This window comes from Onychomys torridus, chromosome 3 (genome assembly GCF_903995425.1).
Source record: "Onychomys torridus chromosome 3, mOncTor1.1, whole genome shotgun sequence".
In the NCBI taxonomy this organism is placed as follows: domain Eukaryota; kingdom Metazoa; phylum Chordata; class Mammalia; order Rodentia; family Cricetidae; genus Onychomys; species Onychomys torridus.
Window position 1 is genome coordinate 38,910,689 of NC_050445.1, and position 24,139 is coordinate 38,934,827.

The following is a 24,139-nucleotide window of genomic DNA, read 5'->3' on the forward strand; positions in this document are numbered from 1 at the left end:
AAGCTGAAGTGACTCAGCACAAGTCCATTTCAGTCCTCAAGGAAGAAGACAAGGGATGAAACTGAGGACCTGAGTGATCCAGTGGGCGTGGCTGGGTGCTTGGTCTTGTGATCTAGTGGGTGTGGCTGGGTGCTTGGGCTTGTGATCTAGTGGGCATGGCTGGGTGCTTGGACTTGTGATCCAATGGGTGTGGCTGGGTGCTTGGTCTTGGGATTCAGTGGGTGTGGCTGGATGCTCGCTCTTGATCATCAATAGGCTTGCACTCGTGTGGGCTCTCAGTGTGCTCAGTGTGGAGAGGCGGTGGTACAGATGGTACCTCCAAAAGTTTTTCTGTTGTCATGTTTACTCAGCATGGCGCCTCCCAGCCCACATAGGCTGCTTAAGACCTCCCTGACAGCAGGCAGAACCTTGCAGTATAAGCCCTATGCTGGCCAAAGGACACGTTACCAATGAGCATCTGGAAGACAATTACTTGCCATGTCTATAAGGCTGCCGAACCTGGGTAGGCACGGCACTTTTTGTGAAAAGACAATCGTCGGCTGCTGGCTGAAGCTCTGGCAGTCCCCATGGGGCCTCCCAGTGAGACACACAAAGGCAGGGACACACGGTGACTGGACAACAGCAGTCTCAGACCAGGCCTGCTCTGCTGAAAAGACAAAGAACAGATACTTGGAATGGAATTCTGCTTCTGAGACAGATACGAGCTTGGAAAATGTTAGGTCTGAGCACTGGGACATGAGAAAAGGAAAATGACCAGTTTCTGCAGACCCTTCACATCCACAGTCCCTTTCAACACAAACAAAGCCATGCTCTGCTTCTGGGACGGGTCCAACCTGTGTTCTATAGGCTGTATGCATCCGAGAGAGCTAAGGTTGTAGCCTACAACATTTGTAGATGACACCATCGTGTTGCAGTATCAAGAGGTTGGATATCCCTGCAGGGCATCCTCTCCCTTAAACTAGACCCTCTCTAATGGTTTAAAGGGCTGAACAGTGGCCAGGATGGCCTCCCACAGGCTCCTAGTCCTTGGTACAAAGCATGGAAGAGGAGAGTAAGAACTTCAGGACTCCAAATATCCATATGTCCTCATGTACCTGGACAAGACTGTGCCTGCTGGCTTTCCTCCCAGTGAGGAACTTCTCCCAAAGACACTGATGGTCTGGCTGGAAAATGTTAGAAATATCCACTTGGTTCGTTTTCATTTTCAGGGTACAGAGTATAATTGATCTACTTTATGTTCCAACTAAAATAACCCACCTGTTGTGTTTACAACCTGTGTTATCCTGGTTAACAAAAGTCTTCTGCTTGTTTCATTGGCAAACTGACCATAAACTCCTTGAGGGTCCAGATCGTAATCTTACTCCTTTGGACTCCTTCGTACAGACAATATGTCACAGTACTTAGTGGAGGTCAGCGGGACAGAGGACAGAGTGTTTGGAGATACCCACCACCCGGCCCATGCTTGCACACCCTGCTCCGGCTCTGTGGAGGTCTCCAGGAGCACTTAAGTCTGAGATGCAATTTCCTCGACTTTAGATCCCTCTCTGGCCTCCCTGCCAGTTGGGAAGATCAAATGAGATAATGCATGTGAAAGTATTGTGTAATCCAAGATCCGCCAAGGACTAAAATGTAAGGAATCCTCAGAGAGGCACTTAGTAAATATCTGATTGATTTTTAATGATAAGGTATTGTCTTCCCTCTTCTCTACAATCAGCCCCTTTAAGGATTTTATTTCCTAGAATTTAATTTTATTTGAGTAGTAAAGCCACTTCACATCTTCCTGATAGTGCATACCCCCCTCCTGCCCTCCCCCTTAGTCACCTTAAAATTTGATTGTAATCTAAGCAAACCAACCCAAAAAAGTCACAAAGCACGCTACTGTCATGTCAATCACCCAGGATTCATGGGAACAAATACATTCAGACACCACTTCGATTTCAGAACCTTTCTTGTACTACTTTCAGACCATGAAAATTGTACCCTAAGGAAGGTTGTGCATATCGCTGCGTTGTAGCGCATTCAGAGGTCACAGGAGTTCCAAGCCTGCATCATCACCGAGTCCAGGCCAGCCAAGAAAACGAGAAATGGCATGCCTATGTGAGAACTTTCACAGAGGTGACACTATAGCACAGCCTTTTTGAACAAGTCGTTTATTTGTAGTCTTTGTTCTGTATTTGTTCTTAGCAAAGACAGCGCTCTTGGTTATAACGGAGTTCTAGATGATACATTAGAAATCCTTCTATTTTCTTTTTCTTTTTCTTTTTTTTTTTTTTTTTTTTTTGGTTTTGCGAGACAGGGTTTCTCTGTAGCTTTGGAGCCTGTCCTGGACTAGCTCTGTAGCCCAGGCTGGCCTCAAAATCACAGAAATCCTCCTGCCTCTGCCTCCCGCGTGCTGGGATTACAGGCGTGTTTTGTTTTTTGTTTGTTTTGTTGTTACCAGAGCTGGGGACCGAACCCAGGGCCTTACGCTTGCTAGGGAAGCACTCTACCACCGAGCTAAATCCCCAACCCCTAGAAATCTTTCAAACATGGATCTTTCTCAAAGTGCTTTTAGAAAATATTAAGTGTAGTTTCTACATGTCTTGTCCCTTAGCTAAAAAACAAAAACAAAAACAAAAAACCAAGAGACACAGGGAATAAATAAGTAGCTCATTCCAGGGATGAGTTCACACCTGATCTCCCAACTAGTTCTCTGGGACCAAATAACACGCAAGTAAAAATATCTAGGTTTTATAAAATGGACAAAAACCTAAGAGCTAAAGAACCACAGACTCGGCTTAAGTACTAACATCTTGAACCGAAATAGTCTGATGTCTATTTTCAAATGGTACTTATGAAACTTTATGAGCCTACGTCTCTTCCACGCTCAACCAGAGTGTGAGCCATTGGCTTTGTGTTCAGGTTTGAAATGTGTTATTGGACTGGGCCAATACTGATGAATTTACTTATGAAGCCCCTTTTAGGGGGCTGCCTTTAAGAGGAAGTAATCACTCTAAAGCAGTTGTCTGTGTTAAATACACCAAGGATAGAAAGAATAGTAAACAAACAAACAAACAAACAAACAAAAACCCCAAACTTATCATCGAACATTCAACAACTGTAAACATAAAGCCAATCACATTTGAGACCGTCTTACTATGTAGCTCTGGCTGGCCTGGAACTCCTCTCGCACACCAGGCTGGTCTAAACTTGCACTGATTCATCCTTCTATCCCTCTAGAATGATGGGGTTCCAGGCATATACCACCACATCTGGCCTTTGTGTTTAGTACCCAAGAGGGAGGCTAGGACCTTGTGCATGCTAAGCATACATTCTCAGCTCCTGAAGCTTTAGTTTTAGCAGGCATTAGTAGTAGCTATATATGATATCAAAGTATATCTTAATGGTCAAACCTGATAGCAAGCTCATACATCTTTATTTTTCTCTAATCATCCTATTTTCAGGAGACACTTTTCTTTCTTAGTCTCAAAGCTCTCCCTTTTCCTGAGACTGGTAGGAAGCCAAGTTTCCTTCACAATCAGACCAGAAGGAAAATACCTACAAGGCAATGTGGTGGCTTTAAAATTTACTAATTTATTAATTATTCTCTTCTTATGGACACATGGTCACTGTGCCTGAATTGTTGAAGAAGAGGGTGGTGTTAGGAAGGCAGCAGAACCGGTTCTCAGTCCCTCTCGTCCCAAAGACACAGGGAATGTGGGGAGCGGAGGATGCTCTGGGGGTGGGGCGGGGCTGTGCCTCTGCAATCCAACAGAGGGTGAGCGCACTGGGGGCAGATATCAGAACCCAAGCATTTCAAGGTGGAGAGCTTCTTGTATTTACAGGTTATTGACTTATTTCATATGTATTACTAAATGTTTTCTCAGAGTGCAGTTTGCCATATAGAATTAGCATTGAAGATGTATCAAAGTCTATATCAGTTTACAGTCAAATCATACTTATGTGAGATCTAAAATAATTTAAGAAAAAACCAATGAGAAGAGAGAAGTTGTGTAGAAGCTGTATGGCTTTAATACAACTTGGGTTTCTCCCTTTATACTGTTCCCACAGTTAAAAAAAAAATCAGCAGCTTTCCTATCTAACTGGTAACACTCGAAGCATTTGGTTAATTTTAGGATCCTTGACTGCTGTTGGGAACAAGTGTACTGCTGTGGCAGGAAGCAGAAGGTGTAATTGGGAACCAGACAAGAGACAAAAGGCTTCCTTCACAAGCATCACACTCACAAAATGTAGAAAGTAAAGAAAAAAGATAAGTGATTTTCCTGGGTAACATGAAGCTACAGTTCCTATGCAAGCTCCTGAAAGCTCCCGGACGTTTCCAACCCCTAAAGAACGAGGGTAAGGCCCACAGTGACTCATCAGGTCAAGGTGCTTGCTGACAAACATAATGCCCATCCCTGGGACTCACATGGCAAAAGGAAAGAACAGACCTGATTCCCACAGATTGTCTTCTGATCCCCACACACCCATACACATTTGGGCAAGTGTGCGTGCGCACACATTCACACACAAAAAATATAATATTGAAACAACAACAACAACAAGCTGGGTGGTGGCGGCGCACGCCTTTAAATCCAGCACTTGGGAGGCAGAGCCAGAAGGATCTCTGTTAGTTTGAGGCCAGCCTGGGCTACATAGTGTGTTCCAGAACAGTCAAGCCTACACAGTAAGTCCTTCTCTCTATCTCTCTCTCTCTATTTCTCTCTCTCTCTCTCTCTCTCTCTCTCTCTCTCTCTCTCTCTCTCTCTCTCTCTCTCTCTCTCTCTCTCACACACACACACACACACACACACACACACCAAACAATAACAACAACAACAACAACAAACAAACAAACAAAAACCAGAAAAACAAACAACAAAAAAAGCAAAGGTAGAATGGTTTGAATGTGAGATATCCCCCACGAGGTCACGTGTTTAACACTTGCTTGTACCCTAGCTTGTCATGGTTGTTAGGGAGCCTGTGGACTTTTTAAGTGGTGGAGCCTAGTAAGAGGATATAGACAACTAGGGATGGGCCTCCGAGGGCTCCAGCCCATCTACAGCTCCTTGCTGGTCCCACTCTCTACCTCTCTGCTGTCATTATGTGGCCAGCTTGCACCCACTCCTGACCCATAAACCCTTCCATGCTTTCCCTGCGGTGATGGACTGGAATGTTCGGCCACATTAAAGCTCTCCTCAATCTGGAAAGCCAATCCAGACAGCAAGCCACAAGATGACCCACCCAGAGTCCCACTGTTCCTGATCCTTGGTCTGCATTCAGCAGAGAAAGCCAAGCACAGGTAAAAATACTTCTTACCATTCACGCCCAGCTGGGTGCTTTGTTTTGGGTTGTTTTGAGACAAGGTCTCACACAAACTGGCCTTCAACTCCTATCAGAGTTCTGGGATTATAAACATGGTTCCCCGTGGACTTTGGAATTCTAGGATAAAAACTTAACTTCTTCCTCCATTAGGAAGCCCTGAACAGGAATCTAAGAATTGAGGTCAGTCCTTAGCTGGGTCAGACAGGGATGGATGTCTAGCTCAGGAGTATGGGTGAGGTGGGGTATCTGTAGCTGTCTGTGAATGACGTCAAAAGAAATGAGGACAACGAACTTCCTTAATTAAAATGCCTCCAGTGACCTTTGGTGTCATTGCTAAAAAACAAACAAACAAACAACAACAACAACAAAAAAACACATTATATTTGTTCCTCAGCATATTGATGCCAAATCTGAGACAAAGGTACATGGCTAGATTTACTTATTCAAGACAAAAAAAAAAAAAAAAAAAAAAAGAAAGAAAGAAAGAAAAGAAAACCCTCTAATAGGTAACACAGAAAACACCTGGGAAAATGATCACGTTAGTAAACATGAAGAAGGAAAAGAGAAAGCCGGGCGGTGGTGGCACATGCCTTTAATCCCAGCACTCAGGAGGCAGAGCCAGGAGGAGCTCTGTGAGTTCGAGACCAGCCTGGGCTACAGAGCGAGATCCAGGAAAGGCACAAAGCTACACAGAGAAACCCTGTCTCGAAAAACCAAAAAAAAAAAAAAAAGAAAAAAAAGAAGGAAAAGAGAAACAATGAGATTTTAAAAACTAATAAACTTAAGAAGAAAGAAACATGAATAAATATGCATTGGAATAAGTTTCCCTCTCAAAAGATCTGCGAGACAGAGCTAAAACATTCAGGAAATTATCTCAAAAAAGTGACAAGAAAAGTTAGAAAATAAATGTCTGGGAGATATATGCCAAGCCAATTCCAAAGTGGAGGCGGTGGCAATGATGGAATTCAAGGCCACACGCACTTAATAGGAACAAATGCTGGAAGTTCAAGGCAGAGCCTGATGGATATCACACCAAACACATTTGCCTTGGTTTAATTTGAGGCGTCAATGTGTTTGGAATAATAGTTCCTCACCCCCACCCCTGCCCTTCCCTGCTTTTCTTTGCAGTGCTGAGGCCTGAACTGAGGGCCTTGTGGACTCTGGGCAAACACTCCACTCCTGAGCAACAGCCCAGCCCTCCAGTCTTCTGCAATAATTTGATGTTAGGGTTGTAGTGGGTGGGGCCTGCTGAGGTAGAACTGAACTGGAAACTTCTCCAATTAACAGTTCTCTTTGTTCTCTTCCTGTCTGGAATCCATTCGGGACAGCTGGAGCGCTATGTACCATCTTACAATGGTAAATAAGTGGTACCTATTAAAGGTGGCAGAGCAGGAAGACAGAAAACTGCCCCTCAGATGATCAAGGAGCCACTAACGCAGCCCCAGACTCGCTATCTCCACACATCTTTCATGTTTGAGAAAAATGCATTGCTATTTCTTAAGCCACCCCTCTTTGATTATTTTGTATAGGTATGGGAGCCTAATCCCGGTGGAACAAATACAGACATGAAAAGGTGTTAAAAAAAATGTAAGCTCTTTGCACTAAAAACAAAGCGCAAAAATTAAACAGGAAATCAAAAGATGAGGAGTATGTGATGGCACAGACGATCACAGCGGTGGGCTTTGATGTACCTCCTTTCAGAACTCTCTAGAATACAGCACAGACAACACGCAAGGATGGCCGGGCCTGCAGACTCCCGAGCTCACTATCTGCACAGAGACATGAATAGTTGTCTCTGATTAGCAAACAATATACAAACCATATTTTAATATACAAAATGGAAATATGCAACCTTTTATGGAACGTTTACAAAATCAAGATACTTGGCCAGAAAACATGAATGATTACTGTGATACAGGGGGGAGCTGTCCAGCCTTTCTGTGCCTCGGCTCATAAGTTATTGAGGACAAATTATTAATATAATAGCCATTAACTTTCTCTCTTATCACTATGACTCCCCGCAGCCTAGCATTTTCCAGCCTGATGCTGGTGTGGCGGGCCACTAGCTCTGGGTAGAAGAGCTAACCCAGAAGAGCTACCAGGTCATCAGATAGCTGACACTGCTCCACACGGGTAGGGCCAGCAGCAGGCAGGAAGGTCGGCATTTCTCGGATTGGCCCCAACTGAGCAGGGAACACAGGCTCTACCACAGAGTTCAAGAGCACCGAAAGAATGTTAAATGGATGGATTGTTCCTCACAGGAAAAGAAACAGGCACCATGCTTCCAATTATTCTTCATTGTAGACAACAGCTAGCTGTTTCTGCCGCCTGGCACAGCCACTGGATGGGGACACTACTGAAGAAACCCTGATGAAGAGGGATGAATGTGGCCAGTGAATTTTTTGGACACAGCCCCAGCTATATTTTTGCTTATTGCTGGCAAGCTAACATGAGGGAAACAATCGACAAAAAAACGTTGAGAAGAAGGCCCGAAGGACAAGAAGGCTTCACAGGCCTTCACAAATAGAAACAGTTTATCCCAACGGCGATCATCTAGGACACAGCACAGGGCTTCTTAGTGTAGCTGTGGGTTGGAAGGAGAAAAACTAACAACATTCTTTCAAGAGAAGAACATACGAACATACGACATTTTTACTACAAAAATGTAAATATTGAAGTATGTAAAACACGAAATAGATCAGTACAGCTAGGGGTGCTGGTATGTATCTACAGTCCCAGCTGGCTGGAAGGCTAAGGCAAGAGGGTCGCTTGAGTCCAGGAATTCCAGGTTAGACTGGGCGATGCAGTGAGAGCCTGCCTCAGAAACCACCACCAACAATGGGTAAAGACGACAAGGTAAGTGACATAAACGAATCCGCTCTCTTATGACAATGGGGGTTTATTAAGAATCCCATATAGTCACTCTATCTCTCAACCATTTGTTTCACATCATTAAATTATAGACATATATTTGTTATAATAAGTATTTAGTTCCTTGACCAAATGAAATATAATAAAAATACCAATTATATTAAAAACTCAGTTTTGCTCCAGAACTCAGAGGGCGAGCACCAATGAACTGAAGACAGTAAGTTTCCCAACTCATTTTAGGTCACTGACCAGGCAGAAACCGGCTGATGTCATCGAGGGATGAATAGGGTGTTTGTTCCCTCGCTTCTGGGGACCTGGAGCTGGAGTGGCCTCCTCACGGGAAGCCTGTGCTTGGCGTATAGTTGTGTGTTCTGTCTCAGACATGCAGATACACAAATAGACGAGCTAAAGGCACAGGGTTGTTTGTTTTGTTTTGTGGGGCGGGGACCCAAAATGTTTCCTATCTAACCATTCTTAATTTTTGGCCTGATCTTAAGGAATCTTGTTTAATTTTTTTTAAAAAATGGGATTGCAAACTCAGTTCTCTCACACTAATTTCTGCACTTATAAAGATTTTTTTCCCCAAGTCATACCTGTAACCCTCGAAGTTGGGTGGCTGAGGCAAGAGGATTGCTGTGAGTTCAAGGCCAGTCAGGCAAGATTCTGTCTCAAAAAAAAAAAAGAAAGAGAGGGAGGGAGGGAGGGAAGGGGTGGGGACAGAGAAAGAGGAAAGAGGGAGGGTAAAGAAAGAAAAAGAGATTTCCCCCTAGTGTTCGGTGAAGCTGGTGTCATTTATGGAAAAGTTCACATAATAGGAGAGTGTCAGAATAAAGCTTTGTGTCCCCTCACACACAGGCAGGACACACACACATACCCATGCATGCATGCACACCCCCCTACACACTAGCAAGCACAGCAGCAGATGTCAGTGTACTCCCTTTAGAATTTACATAGTGTCTACTTACCAGGGAGGGACAGGAGGGAGAAGAGAGAGAAAAAATAAACAGAGTGAGGAGAGGGATGGAGAAAAGGCACGCCTGGAATGAGTTATTCCGGAAGCCTAGACTGCTCTTCAATAGCCTCACTGACGAGCACTGTCGTTACCTTGGCTGGTAGTAGTATTTGCCGGACTGAGTTCTCAGCTCTTATCAAGATCTTTCCGAGAAGGATGTAAAACGGAGACTCACTTTTGTTTTTGAGACAGGGTCATGCTATGGAACCCAGATTGGCCTTAAATCCTCCCAGCCCTACCTCTCAAATGCCAGCATTCCAGATGTGCACCACCCTACCTGTTTTACTGGTGTGTGTGTGTGTGTGTGTGTGTGTGTGTGTTTATACAGGTTTTGGAGGGCACATAAATACGCCTACATGTGGAAACCCAAGGCTGGCACTGACCCTGGGAGCCTTGTATGTGTTCCACTTATTCATTGAGATAGGGTCTCTCCACTGAACTCAGAGCTCATCCATATGTCTTGTCTAGCTAGCCAGCTTGTTCTGGGAATCCCCTTTCTCTGCCTTCCTGGGATCTGGGATTCGAGGAGGGCTACTATGCCCACCTGGCACTCCCACAGATGCCAGGGGATCTGACTTCCAGTCTCTATGCTTGCTTGCCACATGCTTTACCTGTTGAGCCATCTCTCAAGCTCCATACCTAGTGGTTTGCTTGTTTGTTTGGGGATATTGGGAATCTAGACCAGGGCTTCTTGATAGACAAAATTTCTACCTCTCAATTAATCCCCAGCCCCCAAACTACATGAAAATTCTTAGACAACAAACTGAGGATCATTGTCTGTTGTGAAGAGTGTCTTCAGAAGGCAGGCCTGCACCTGTCAAAGCAGGTAGTACAGAGTCATTACACAGGGGCCACATACCTCCTGCTGTCCTTGTCCTGTGATGGGAAGAGATGCCACGGAAGGCCTTTGAACTGGTAGGAAAGAATAGGAAAAAAAGGGAATATGCAACCTATGGAATCGGGAATCTCTTCCCATGTGCTTTTGAAAGATTACTCCAATTTTTTTCTAGTCCCCGCATGTCTTCCTGTCACCAAGCAAGGACACTCAGCTCTGCACACTGAGAGTTTCACCCGCTAGTCTAACATGACAGCACACGCCTTTAATCCCAGCACTCCAGGGGCAGAGACAGGCAGATTTCTGTGAATTCAATGCCAGCTTGGTCTACATAGAAAGTTCCAAGCCAATCAGGAATATAGTAAGACCCTCATCTCAAAACGTTTTTCTCATCTGCCTCTCTAAGGGTACAGACAGGGTCTGGAGAGATGGCTTAGAGGTTAAGAGCACCGACTGCCTTTCCAGAGGACCTGAGTTCAATTCCCAGCACCCACATGGTGCCTCGCAAACATCTGTAATGAGATCTGGCACCCTCTTCTGTATACATAATAAATAAATAAATCTTTAAAAAAAAAAAAAAAGTATAGACAGCTAGGGCCAGTGTGGCAGGAAGTGTGGGCTGATGGGAAAACTGAGGGCTAAAAGTCCTTAAGATGACCAAAGAGCCAGGCAGTGGTGGTGCACACCTTTAATCCCAGCACTTGGGAGGCAGAGCCAGGCAGATCTCTGTGAGTTCGAGGCTAGCTTGGTCTACAGAGCGAGTCCCAGGAAAGGTGCAAAGCTACACAGAGAAATCCTGTCTCGAAAAACAAAACAAAACAAACAAGCAAACACGAACAAAGAAGGAAGGAAGTGAAACCCAATTAAATAATTCTCACTGTCGGTTTCTACTTCAAGTAGCGTTTCTGGTTACAAGATCATTTCAGGATTCAAAGTATGTGTTTTCTAAACCTCACTCAGCCTCAGAACTCTCTGATGTGTCCTTCTTTACTCATTAGTCAAGAAGGAAGCTACCTCACCCAGAATCCAGCCACTGAGAATGAGTCACAATGCTCAATTCAAGGGTCAACCAGATATTGCTCCATCACATAGGATACTCTTGTCTGCTAAGTACTTCCCACCTCCAGGGAGCTACAGATTTTTGCTCCATTGTGATGTTGTACAAATATCTCTGTGTTTATTTTAAAAAAATGTAATGTAGCAGGACGTGGTGGTACGTGCCTTTAATCCCAGCACTCCAGAGGCAGAGGCAGGTAGATCTCTTTGAGTTCGAGGACAGCCAGGGCTACAGAGAAACTCAGTCTTGAAAAACCACCAAAAAATGCAATGTAGGTGCACCTATCATTTGTAGCATGCTATAAGCATAAGCACAAGTTTACGAAAGTGTTGATTTGTCATTCCATCCAAGGCAAGGACAAGCAGCACAAGATGGATCCTCATTTTTGAAATCAAGTCATCATTACTCAACTTTACAAACTTAACTCAGTCTTTTCTCATATACTGAGGATTGAATGCTCTCTCTTACACTTTGATCATTCATCAGGGATGTCAAATAACACAAAGATTTATGGTGAAATTAATAATAAGGATCAAGTACAAGTGGCTGGTTGCCACCGTATCTGACAGCATTCCTGTTTTTTAGTTTGCTGGTAAGTCTAGTAATGGGTTTCACTCTGCAGTTCTCTGTGGGGGATACTGGGCCCTTCCACGGGCACACGATGAGTACATTTGCTTCTTATTGGCTCATTTGCTGGGACTTTGGTATTCCTGCTTATAAATTAATACTTGTTGCAGCCAGATGATCGCTCCCAACAAACTTCCAAAACCCATCATAGCTCCTGGTCAGAAACAGAAGAATCCCGTGTCTTCTACTCAATTCCTCTCCAGCGCCAAGCTACCAAACTGCCATGTCCCTTCTCTGCTGGCCCCTTGTTTCTGTTGCTCACTACTCCACAAACATACCCTGGGCACTGCCACCTGGAGGCAGTTTTTCCAGCTGTTCTACCCACTTCTGCCTCTTCCTTCACAACTACAAACCCAAGTCTTAACTATTTTTTAAATAAACTTTTAAAAAATTATACTAAATTAGGAATGAATGCATCCTCTCTAGAAAAGGATTCAAACAACACAGGAAATTATGTACAGTAACAGTATAAATTTAAAACAAAACAAGAAACCCTGAAAGTCACTAGAAATTCTAGCCTTTCCTTCCCCTCCACCACCAAATACCAAAACTGCACGTGTGCGTGCCCCCGCCCCCCACGCATACATGTATGTGCACACCTGCTGTGGTTTTGATGTTTTCACCAAAAGCCCACAGATTTGAATCTTAAACCTAGGGCAGCAGCATTGGGAGGGAGCCTTAGAGGAAGGGATTTAGGTCCTAACCTTCTGCGTGGGTCATCATTCTTTTCTCAGGAATCGATGAGTTCTCGGGACACTGGGTTCATTTCCACCACAGTGGGCTGTCCGAAAATCAAATCTGGCTTTCTTGGCTCTCTTGTTCACATCCTCGTACCCTTTCAACCATGGTATGAAGCTCCATAAGTCCCTGTGCTCTTGGGCTTCCAAACCCCAAGAACTGTGAGTCAAACTTTCCATTTTGATTTCTGTATTGTTTGAATCTTTTCTTTTTAAACTACCTAGCTTGTGGTGTTCTGTTATAGTAACAAATAAGCAATGAAGACATCCCTCCTCACAAATAGCTAAGCAGTCCTCAAGCTCTTTTTTTCTAATATATAATATATTCTATAAAGGCATATACATGTGTTATATAAAGTCATACAAGTGTATTATATAAAGACATATACATGGCAGTGTTCCTTTGTTTTTAGGCGACAGGACTGTATATATGTGGTACTCTGGACAGCCTCCTTTTCTTCAGGGCCTATCTCAAATTTCCTCTCTGCCCCAAAGCCTCCTTCACTCCTCACCACTTTCTATCTCAAACTCTCAGTATCCATGGCTCTCTGCTGGTTTCTGATTTGTCTCTGTATGGTGCTTGGGCTGATTAATTTCTATTTGATGTGGGGGCGTCTTCTCACCAGCATGCAACAAAATCTTTGAGGACCGAGATGTTATCCTGATCCTTTGTGGTATTTAGAATTGTGGTATGCACAAAATAGGTATTTGATATGATTTTACTAACTAACTGAAGCTCAGGTTCCTGTTTCCTGACCTAAGGCAGGAAAACTCTGCTCAAATGTGAGAAGTTCAAATGAACAGAGGTAAAATGCTTGAGGGTTTTCATGTGCTCACCCTCAAACTTGAATGTGTTCTCCATGATGGGCAGGGGAGTCTGACAGACCAGACAAGCCCAGCAGCACCCCCCCATCCCCACCCCAACCCCTGTGAAAGTCAGAGACCCTGAATGCCATGTTTCCTCTGACCCCTCAGACCAAGGACAGCTCCGCCGGCTGAGCTCCCAAAGCCACCCTGGAACGGAAGGTTTACAGGCTAGGTGAGAAGGAACGGCTGTGAAGGAAGTCCAAACTATCCAGGAAAACACACTGCTTCAGACCCTTTAGGTTTCCAACATTTCACCTCTCACAGAACCAGTTCTCCAGTGGAATTAATCACGGGCAGCTATTCAAACTGTCCTTCACCTTTCCTTTTGCACACAGAGAACTTGCAGCTTCTGTACAAAATGTCACTCTCCCAGCATGACAGGAAGATAGAAACTGCCAGTGAAACAGACTTGGTGTTTTCTTTAAGTGTTTCTCAAACAGCTTCTTCATCGGTTTGTCTGCCTCTTTCCCCTTCATCAGCATATGTGTGTTCATGCTCCTGTGTGTGCACGTGGATGGGGCCAGAGGTCAGCCTCAGCTGCCATTCCTCAGTCACCATCCACTTTCCTACTTGTGACAGGGTCTCTCACTGGGCCAGACCTCACCAAGGAGACCAAGTGGGCTAGCCTTTCTCATCTCCACCCTCGCAGTGCTGGGATTACAACCGCGCACCACACAACTGGCCTTTTCCTGGGGGTTCTTGCGATCAAACTCAGAGCAAAGCAAGAACTTTATCAAGTAGTCCATCTCCTTAACACAATGCCTCAGTCTTTTAGTCTAGCTATGGTTTTTTCTGTGTAATTTACTTGTGTCTGAGCATGCACAGTGGATCACAGGAAGCTGCCAAAAATGTTTCTTAATGAGGGAGGTCCAGTTCTGGCTGCTCACACCTGGGTCAGGAACTAAAATGTCCTAAATACCTAGCCTTTTAGCCACAAGAGGCACACAAAAACACTGGTGAGCTATTGGAACGGTGGGCATTATAAGTGATGTTTTCCGAGAAATTCTATTCAATTCCTGTTACAACAAATTTATTTCAGATTTTTATTAAACTTTGTTGCTTGAAATAAATGGCTTGTTATATGGAAAATCTCTTTTTTGTTAGAGATTTCCTCTGAAAGAGTATTAGTCATAACTTGTGGGAACATTCCTTTTGATAACGTACATGTCTCCTATTAATAGACTCAATTCTTAAAGTCCAAATAACCATTTTTAAAGACCTGACTTAATATTTAGCAACGAAGAATTTTACTTCATAAAAAAGTTGCTTTTTGTTCCAGATAAGTACTTCTAAATCCCTCAATGGAGACTATTAATCAAAGCCGAAGAAATTAATTCTAGTTGGTCAGTGATTGCTTGGTATAGTACAGATAACCAAAATGGTTAAACCACTTAGAGTTCTTCATTGAGCCAGCCAAACGGTTCAGCCTGCAAAAGTGCTTGGTGTACATACTTGAGACCCATGTCCTATCCCTGAAACCCACATTACAAAAAAAAAAAAAAAAAGCTGGGTGTGGCAGTACATAACTACAGTCCCAGCACTCCTGTTGAGGGGGAAGGCAGAGATAAGAAAATCACCAAAAGCTCTCAAGGGACAGACAGCTTGGAGTGCAGAGCCAGCAGACAGGTTGACAACTAACAAGGTGAAAGGCAAGTTTCGGGGTGCACCGTGTAGAGGGTGGTTGAAAAAAGAAGGCACTCCCAAGATGAAATTCTAAGGCCTATGTGGCAGCAGGAAGGTCCAGCCTCTTCTGAGGCACTGAACCCCAAACAGCCAACAAAGGTGTATTTATTGAAAGTTACACAAAGTATTTCCTCATACCAAGGTCCCTAATCTTCATTTACATGTCTTACTGAAGGAGAGCATCCATGGCTCCATGACTCTAGTCCTTATTATGTATCATGTACAATACACAATGATACAAGAGCCTCAGTGTGTCTGAGGTGTCTTGTGGCCAAAGTCATGCGATGGCTGCAAAGCCCCTTTAGCAAAACAAATACTGTTTTCCACAAGGATTCTTCAAGGTCAAAGTACTTGTAAAAAACAGTTCATCATTCTAATAGCTACCCCACACAGTGATTCTGCTATATTCCTACAATAGGCAAGAATCAATTTGCCCCCTTGGCTCCATTCATGGACCATGGGATGTGTGTGCCCATACTCTCACACACACACAAATGAAAAGGTTTCAGAGTGCTTTGAAGAAAAAACCCTGTTCATTTTAAAGTCTCCCTAGTTGTTGAGAAGGTGGTTATCCATCAGGAAAATCTGAAGCAAGGAGAAGTGAGTTGGGCTACATAGACACTTGCCCTTGGCATCAAGTGATTGTGAGTTTTAGGTTGACTTACATCTTTGTTCACATGGGCAATGCCTGTAAAATAAGTTAATATAGCCTATTTTAATAGTTGATGAAGCATCTAAGGGCACAGGCCTGGAGCTCAGCAACATGAGGGTTGAAATTTCACCATGATAACTTTCTGTGTAAGTGATTTTAGGCAAATTATTTAACCTCTCTAGTCCTCCCAATGTGTAACACTTATTTTTCTGGTTAGTAAGAATAAAAAGACATAATATAGGCCAAGAACTTACCTAGTATTCAGTGGGTAACCACTGAATTTTTTTTTTCTTTTTCTTTTTAAAATCACCTTAGGCTCGAAGCATCAACCTTGTTACTGCCAGCTCGAAGGCCCTCGCAGTGTATTCAATAAACCTGTTTTGTTCCTAATAAAATAAAAACAGGCCTAGGGATGTGCTCAGTTGGTAGAGTGCTTGCTTCGCATGCACAAAGCTCTGGGCATCCCCAGCACTGTGTAAATCTCATATGATGGTGCATGCTGTGGTCCAAACATTTGGGAGGAAACAGCAGGGAGATCGGAAGTTCAAGGTCATCCTCAGCTATGAAGCAAGTACAAGGATAGCCTGGATTACATGGGAAACCCAAAAATCAAATCAAATCCAATCAAATCACTGCAGTTCTTTAGTCATACTAAAACACATAATATGTTATCCAATAACCTGCACTGTGGAAAACGGTCAGGTGGGAACCTCTAAATGGGGGTAGGGGTTGCTAAACTGAGAACAAATTAAAGAGTCGTTAAAGAGGAGGCTTAGTTTCTAAGTGTCAAGGTGCAAAGTATAAGCTGTTTGCTTTTTTACTTCCTTGCCCCGTGGTGTTGACCTTCAGGGTAAGAAGGACACAGCCACCAGCATGAGGAAGAGCAGAAGAAGCAGGTAGGAATGAAGGGATACTGAGCCTTGGGGGTGCTAATGGGCTGTAGAGCCAGCTAGCTACACCACTAACCCTTGATGCTATAGACAGGTTCCAGAAAAGGCCTGGGAACTCACCTGACACAGAGACTCAGTCATGCAATGTCAGTGAATTGGGTAGCACCTTAGATTATAATACTTTTTAAATGGCTGGCTTAAAAAATCTAATAACTTTCTGTATTTAGGATATAACTGAAATACAGAAAATTCAAAAGATTTAAGAAAAAAATCATAATTCAATTAACCATGCATTTACTACCAGCATTTAAGTTAAATTTCTTCATCGTGCGTCTTAGCTACATTTCTACTGTTATGATAAGATACCATAAAAGAAAGTGTTTGGGGATTTACAGTTTCAGAGGTTAGTTTAGTCCATGACCATCATGGTGGAGAACATAGCAGCAGGCAGGCAGGCATGGCATTGGAGCAGGAGTTGAGAACTCACATCCTGACACAACAATTAGAGAGAGCTAACTGGTAAACCTCAAAGCCCACCGCCAGTGCCACACTTCCTCCAAAAAGGTAGTATCTCCTAATCCTTCCTAAATAGTTCACCCACTGGCTATCAAGCATTCTGTATGTGAGCCTGAGAGGACCATTCTCATTTAAACCACCACAGTGTGTGTGTGTGTGTGTGTGTGTGTGTGTGTGTGCGCGTGTGTGTGTGTGCGCGTGTGTGTGTGTGTGTGTGTGAGAGTGTGTGTGTGTGCATGTGTGTGTGAGTGTGTGTGTGCGTGTGTGTGTGCGCACACGCGTGCACGCGTGTGTGTGCATGCGCGTGTGTGAGTGTGTGTGTGTGCGCGCGCGCACGCGCGCACGTGTGTGTGTGTGTGTGTGTGTGTGTGTGTGTGTGTGCGCGCATGCGCTCGCGCGTGCGCCAAAAGACAATCTCTGGTTCAGTTCTTTCAGCATCAACAAATTTTGCTTTTGAGACAGAGCCTCTCAGTGGCTTGGAGGTCGGTCACCAAGTATGCTTGACGGGCTGACCAACAAGCTCTAGTGACCTTCTCTGTGTCCCCAACACAGACCACCACATGGCACTTGATGTGAAGTCTGGGGATGAAACTTTGATTCCCCATGCTTGAAAGGCAAATGCTTTACAGGCTAAGCAATCTCTCTTGCTTTCTTCTGTGGTGATGTTTTTGTGTGTACTCTAACAAATAAAGCCTGCCTAAAGATCAGAGAGCAAGGCCAGCCACTAGTTAGCCATGAAGGCATGACAGTGGTGGCCCACACCTTTAACCCAGCATTCAGGAGGCAGAGGCAAATGGATCACTGTGAGTTCAAGGCTACACAAGACTGATCCAGTCTAAAAGAAAAACAGCCAGGTAGTGGTGGCACACACCTTTGATCCCAGCTCTTGGGACCTCACACCTTTAATCCCAGCAGGAAGGAAGTGCAGACAGGAAGTGATATGGCTGGGCAGAGAGTGGAATATACGGCAGGAGCAGACAGGAGCTCGGCCTCTTTCAGGCTGAGGATTCGGTAGAGGTAAGAAGTCTCTCTATTGGCTGGCTCCTTTACTGCATCTACCCTGCTATCTAGCTTTGGGTTTTTATCTAGCTTTGGGTTTTTATGATTAAGACCAATTAGGATTCATGCTACACCCTTCACCTTTTTTGTATGCATATTTAAGGACAACTGAACCACAGCTATGCAACTATGGATCCCACTTTTTAAATATAGAATTGTTAGGGAAGCCTTTCCCTAGCTGCTAACCAGGTTTCACAACCATCCTTTCAACAAGGGAATAATATATGAGAAGGTAAAGGGGGAGCAATTCATTTTGTTTAACTATCTTCTGTTCTTTGACGTCTTGAACCTCTCCAACTCATGACATTATAAACTTCATGCTTTCTTTCCCAGATCTGAGACTATCTTCTTAGAACTGACTTTTTCCAAAACATAAAAAGTTGTAAGCCATGAACATTTTACAGTTCTTCATCCTTGCTGCCAAGTTGCTTTTCAAATGGTTTATCATGCCAAGACCCAAGACCGGTGTGTGAGAGGAGCAAGCCCCTGTTGCACTCTTGAAAACACTGGGTTATTTAATTAGATGTAGTTTTTACAGCTTCAGTTTCCAAACTATGAGAATAAACATTCTGTCAGATGGTAGGCGAGGGAGGGAGGCAACAGCAGCAAGGGAGAGCTGGTGTCACTGTTTTATGAAGATGACTGGGGAGGGCTTTCTCAAAGGGGAGCATTTAGTTGTGCATTGTGGCACACACCTGTAACCCTGGCTATAAGGGAAACTGAGGCAGGAGGCGATTTAGTGAAACCTTTTCTCAAAATTAAGAAACATAAATAGAAATAATAAAAAATAAAATATTGGGTATATAGCTTAGCGGCAAAATTCGTGATTATCATAGTCCCTGGGTTCAATCTCCCAAACTGCATAATAATAATAATAATTATAATAATAATTATAATAATTATAATAATAATAATAACTGTCTTAGGGTCTCTATTGCTGTGAAGAGACACCATGACCACGGCAACTCTCATAAAGGAAAGCATTTAATTGGGTGGTATACAGTTTCAGGGGTTTAGTCCATTATCATCATGTTGGGACATGGTGGCGTGCAGGCAGCCATGGTGCTGCAGAAGGAGATGCAAGTAAAGAAGGCTATATATCTTGATTCCACAGGCAACAGGAAGTGTTCAGAGACACTGGGAGTGGCTTGAACACATATATATGAACTCAAAGCCCACCCCCACAGTGACACACTTCCTCCAACAAAGCCATACCTAGTCCAACAAGCCACATCTCCTAATAATGCCACTCCCAGTGAGCTTATGGGGGACAATTACATTCAACTACCACAATAACAATAATAAATGGCATTTGAATGAGAGCCAAGGGAAGGAAAGAGTAAGGTACTGAGAACTGAAGAAAGATGGTTTCAGGTGAGCAACAGCACTGGGGCCCTAAACAGAGACATGATGTAGGACCAGTGTCACCGAGGCCCGTGTGAGGACGGAGGGAAAGGGGCAGCTAGGACAAGGAAGGCTTGATGAAACGTTGCAAAGATTGCCTTGAGCTGAGCAAGACAAGTAGGGCGAAGTCAGAACTGGCTCATGTTTTATATGGTTCTGTTAGCCAGCATATTCAGAACAGACTAACTACTTCAAACCAAACTCAGCATCTTCCCTGGCAAGCCTCCTACATTCTCAGCATCTCCATCCTCTGACTCACTGGTGCTCAGAACCTCAAACCAGCGGCTGTCAACACCCTGATAGGGCTTCCTCTATCCATTTCTTTCGGACTTTTCCTCTGTCATTCCTACAACTCCAACTCTATTTCAACACTAGCCTGAGCCATCTACAAGTCTTCCCTCTCCCAACCAGACCACCTGGGACTGTTGTGGAAATTACTTTAACTATGTAAGGTGTGTTACATTTGTTTATGCTGCACAATATTTCTTTAACCGTGTAAAGATGTGTTACATTTATTTATGCTGTGGAATACTACTTCAGCTGTGTAAAGATGTGTTAAATTGTTTGTGCTGCATTTGTTTATCTATGTAAAGATGTGCTGCATTTGTTTCACCTTGCCTGCCTAAGGCACCTGGTTGGCCTAATAAAGAGCTGAACGGCCAATAGCTAGGCAGGGAAGGGATAGGCGGGGCTGGTGGGCAGAGAGAATAAGTAGGAAAAGAGAAGAGAATGAGAGAGAAGAATGAAGAGAATGAGAAGGAGAGGGAGACACCAGCCAGCAGACACAAGAAGCCGTGAAAGCAGGACATACAGAAAGAAAGAAAAGGAAAAATCCCGAGGCAAAGACATAAATAAAGAGAAACAGATTAAAATAAGAGCTAAGCTAAGGCTGAGCATTCAAAACTAAGAAAGCCTGTTCTAGGCTGGTCCCTCTTGGGATATGTCTTAGTTTATTTATTTATTTATTTTATTGCAGTGATAAAACACTGACCAAAATCAACCATGAGCAGAAAGGATTTATTTTAGTTCAAAGCTCACAGCTCATCATCAAGAGAAGACAGAGGGGGAGCTCAAGGCAGGAACCTGAAGCAGGAGCTGAAGCAGAGACCATGGAGGAATGATGGGTACTGGTTTGCTCTCCATGGCTTGTTCATCTGGTTCCTTATACACTCTGTAACTACCTGCCCAGAGGTGGCACCACCCACAGTGGGCTGGGCCCTCCCAAATCAATCACTGATCACGAAAATGCCTCTACTGACTTGCCTCCAGGACAATCTGATGGAGGCATTTTCTCAGTTCAGGTTCCTCTTCCCAGAGGACTCTAGCTTGTGCCACGTTGACAAAAACCAGGGCTGTTCCGTATCTCTGCCATTTCCCTGTTCTCCAACACCAGGAAGGTCCAGAGTCTTCTGAATGAAATCTGAGCCTTACCACAATTCTAATCTACTGGTCAAAACTCGCCAGCCATTCTTATCCAAAAGCACACTGCCTTCCGGTCTAACAAGTTTCCCAAACCAGCTCTGCACTTTCCTACTGTACACCTTTGCTGACATTGTCTCCTCTTCTTGTACCTTCTGTCTCAAGCTGTCCCAGTCCCACTCACAAAGCCTACCCGTGCTTCTGGGACCATTCCAAGTAGCTCCTTCTCAACGCCATCTCCGGCTCCCCAGCTAGAATTATGCTGACTTCTGTCTCCCCCAGTTCCCTTATCACCACCGTATCTGGCGCTACACTAAGCCACGGCTCAGTGAATAATGCTTCCTTTCCTTCTCGATGACATTAAAACAGGAAGATTCCTTGAGAAAATCTCTACACTTCAAGTGAAGATGCTGGGAGAAAGCTGCTCCCCACAGGCAGACATTCTGGCCTTTGTTTCGTGTTTTGTAAAAATTGTGACATGGCTGTGAGCAAGACCGTAAGCAGCCTGAGAATGCCTGTCTTTCCAGCTATAACCAAACCTGTGCATAAGGTCATTTTTCCATTTACCTGTATTGCTTTTTCTTAATGCAAGTGGGCGTTCAGACTCATAGCCAATGTGGTGGTGGTTGGGGTGGGAGTGGGGGGGGGCGGCGCTCCAGTAAAGTCCTTAGAAGAGCTATGTGGTTTTTTGTTGTTGTTGTTTTAGATATGTTGGCATATCTTTGCAGTTTTGACAGTACCCATTTCCAGTCCCTCGAACACAGTAGGTGTCCAGTCAATGTTCCGGGAACTCAGATTCCTCAGGGCTTGGTTGCTAAGTCTTATCAGAGCTTGACCTCCCATCATCTGATTCCAGGCTCTCCGCACCCTTCCCAACAGCCGTCCCTCTCTCTGACTTCTTGCTATGGTTCACTGTCAGCTCAGCTGAGCTGCATTTGAAACAGCTGCGGGACTTTAAGTGGGAATGACTAGGCAAAAAGGAAAAATGAAATGGACCAAAGGCTGAAATTTATTTTCCACGTAGCTATTAAGCCAGTGTGAACATCTGACTTAGAATTTGAATTAAAAAGTTAACAGTGAACAACAGCAACAAAGGCCAGTAGCCCTCGAGACACATTTTAGCTTTGAGCGTTCCGTCTTTGAGTTGTACTTTATAGCCATTAAGTCGCCATGTTTCTTGGTATAAACTTGTAGCCAAGGAAATAAAGAAAAGAGGGGGGGAAAGTGTGTTTTGAGTTTTCCTTCCTTTCTTAATGGCTCCCAGTAAGACTTCTAGTCCCTAAGACTATGACTGGGGATGAGGCCCTGTGGCCAAGTCTCATTCCCAATTACCGTAGTCATTCCCGCACTTCCAAGCTAGGAAAACAGAGCTAGAGGGCCAGTGTGCTCCTGGACGAGTGTGCTAGGTTGGGCTTCCTCTTTGAAGTCTGAAAGTAAACAAGTAAATTACACTCACAAAGCATGTCCTATGCAGGTATGTGTTAAATGAGAATAAAATAAGATGTAGATTTAAAAACTAGATACAGATTAAAATAAGAGCTAAGCTAAGGCCGAGCATTCAAAACTAAGTCTCCGTGTCATGATTTGGGAGCTGGTTGGTGGCCCAAAAGAAAGCCTGTTCTAGGCTGGTCCCTCTTGGGACATGTCTTGGTTTATTTATTTATTTATTTTTTATTGCAGGGATAAAACACTGACCAAAATCAACCATGAGCAGAAAGGATTTATTTTAGTTCAAAGCTCACAGCTCATCATCAAGAGAAGACAGAGGGGGAGCTCAAGGCAGGAACCTGAAGCAGGAACTGAAGCAGACAGAGACCATGGAGGAATGATGGGTACTGGTTTGCTCTCCATGGCTTGTTCATCTGGTTCCTTATACACCCCTACTCATTACTGAAGCAGACATGAGACTTCACGAGTGACCCAGGAAGAGGAAGGTTTGGCTGACAGTGACCCTGTACTCTAAAGACTGGCTGAAGATGGCAGGGTGGGGGGGTCGCGACAGGAATGGCTGTTCCTTCCCTCACAGTCTCTGTGTATGTGTACAGCAACTGAGAGGAGAGCAGGATCACTGTGAAGAATGTCCCATCGAGGTGTTCATAAATTTAAATGAAAGCCTTCGACGTTCCTGCAAGAGGTGGGGTGAGGGGGGATGAAGCAGGATCATGGATTCTCTTCACTTACTCCATTCATCTCCCCGAGAGCACCTCCACAGGATTCCCGTCAGGCAGAGGCACCTGATAGGAACAGGACAATAAAGGAAGCTCGGAAGTTATTTCGTAACCCTCCTCTCCTGGGTGTGGTACCCCAGACTTTATGGTTTGTATTTAAGAAACATTCCTCTATAATTCCTCAATTCTCCTCTGCAGAACCTGACCTCCCCCCCCCCCCCACGTTCCAAGAGACCTGAAAACAGCTGTTTGCCATAACTAAGCATCAGTGCTGCTTCTGTAGGACAGGCTTGTGTTTCTGGACTTGGGGGTAGAGGGCATAGAATAATGGGTAAGAATTGAGGCTTGGAGACAGAGTTGCACATAAGCCACAGCTGTGTGATCACAGGCAATTTACTTAAGCTCTCTAAGCCTCCATTTCCTCACCGATAATGTAGAAATGATAATACTGTCCAGCTGATCAAATTACTGGGAGGAACCATCTAGAACAAGGGCTGTCCAGTACAAATAGACCATAAGCCACAATGAGAGCCACACACAGGATTTCAAGTTTTTGAGTAGTGGGTTAAGAGAAGTAGAAAGCAAATAGGTGTATTTAATTTTTATCCTATAGTTTACTGAACATGGACAAAATATTATGGTATTTTATACTGAGTCTTTGAAGATGACCTCAAACTCCTGATCCTCCTTCCTCCACTTTCCAAACTCTAGGACCACAGGCAGTGCCACTATGCCTGTTTAATGTGGTGCTGAGGACTGAACCCAAGGCTTTGTGCATACTAGACAAGCACGCTACCAACAGCCTCATCCCAGCCCCGAACAGCCTCTCCTGTTCTCATAACACATTTCAAGCCCTTGAGGACCACATATAACTAATGGAGAGTAGGTCTAGGGAAAAGCTGTGTTCTAGGCATACCATGGACACACAAACAAGCATTAATATTAGTCTCAGGAGGCTCCATAATCTCAGAGATTCTGCAGACTGTCCATGATGCTCTGGGAAATCCCTGGAAAAGCTGGCTGTTCAATTTAGAGCCC

General features: G+C 44.2%; 1 protein-coding gene across 1 annotated transcript in view; it reads right to left on the reverse strand.

The window, feature by feature from the left end:
* Positions 1 to 24,139, reverse strand: part of Mkln1 (muskelin 1) — a 315,449-nt gene that overhangs the window by 252,649 nt on the left and 38,661 nt on the right. The window lies entirely within an intron of this gene.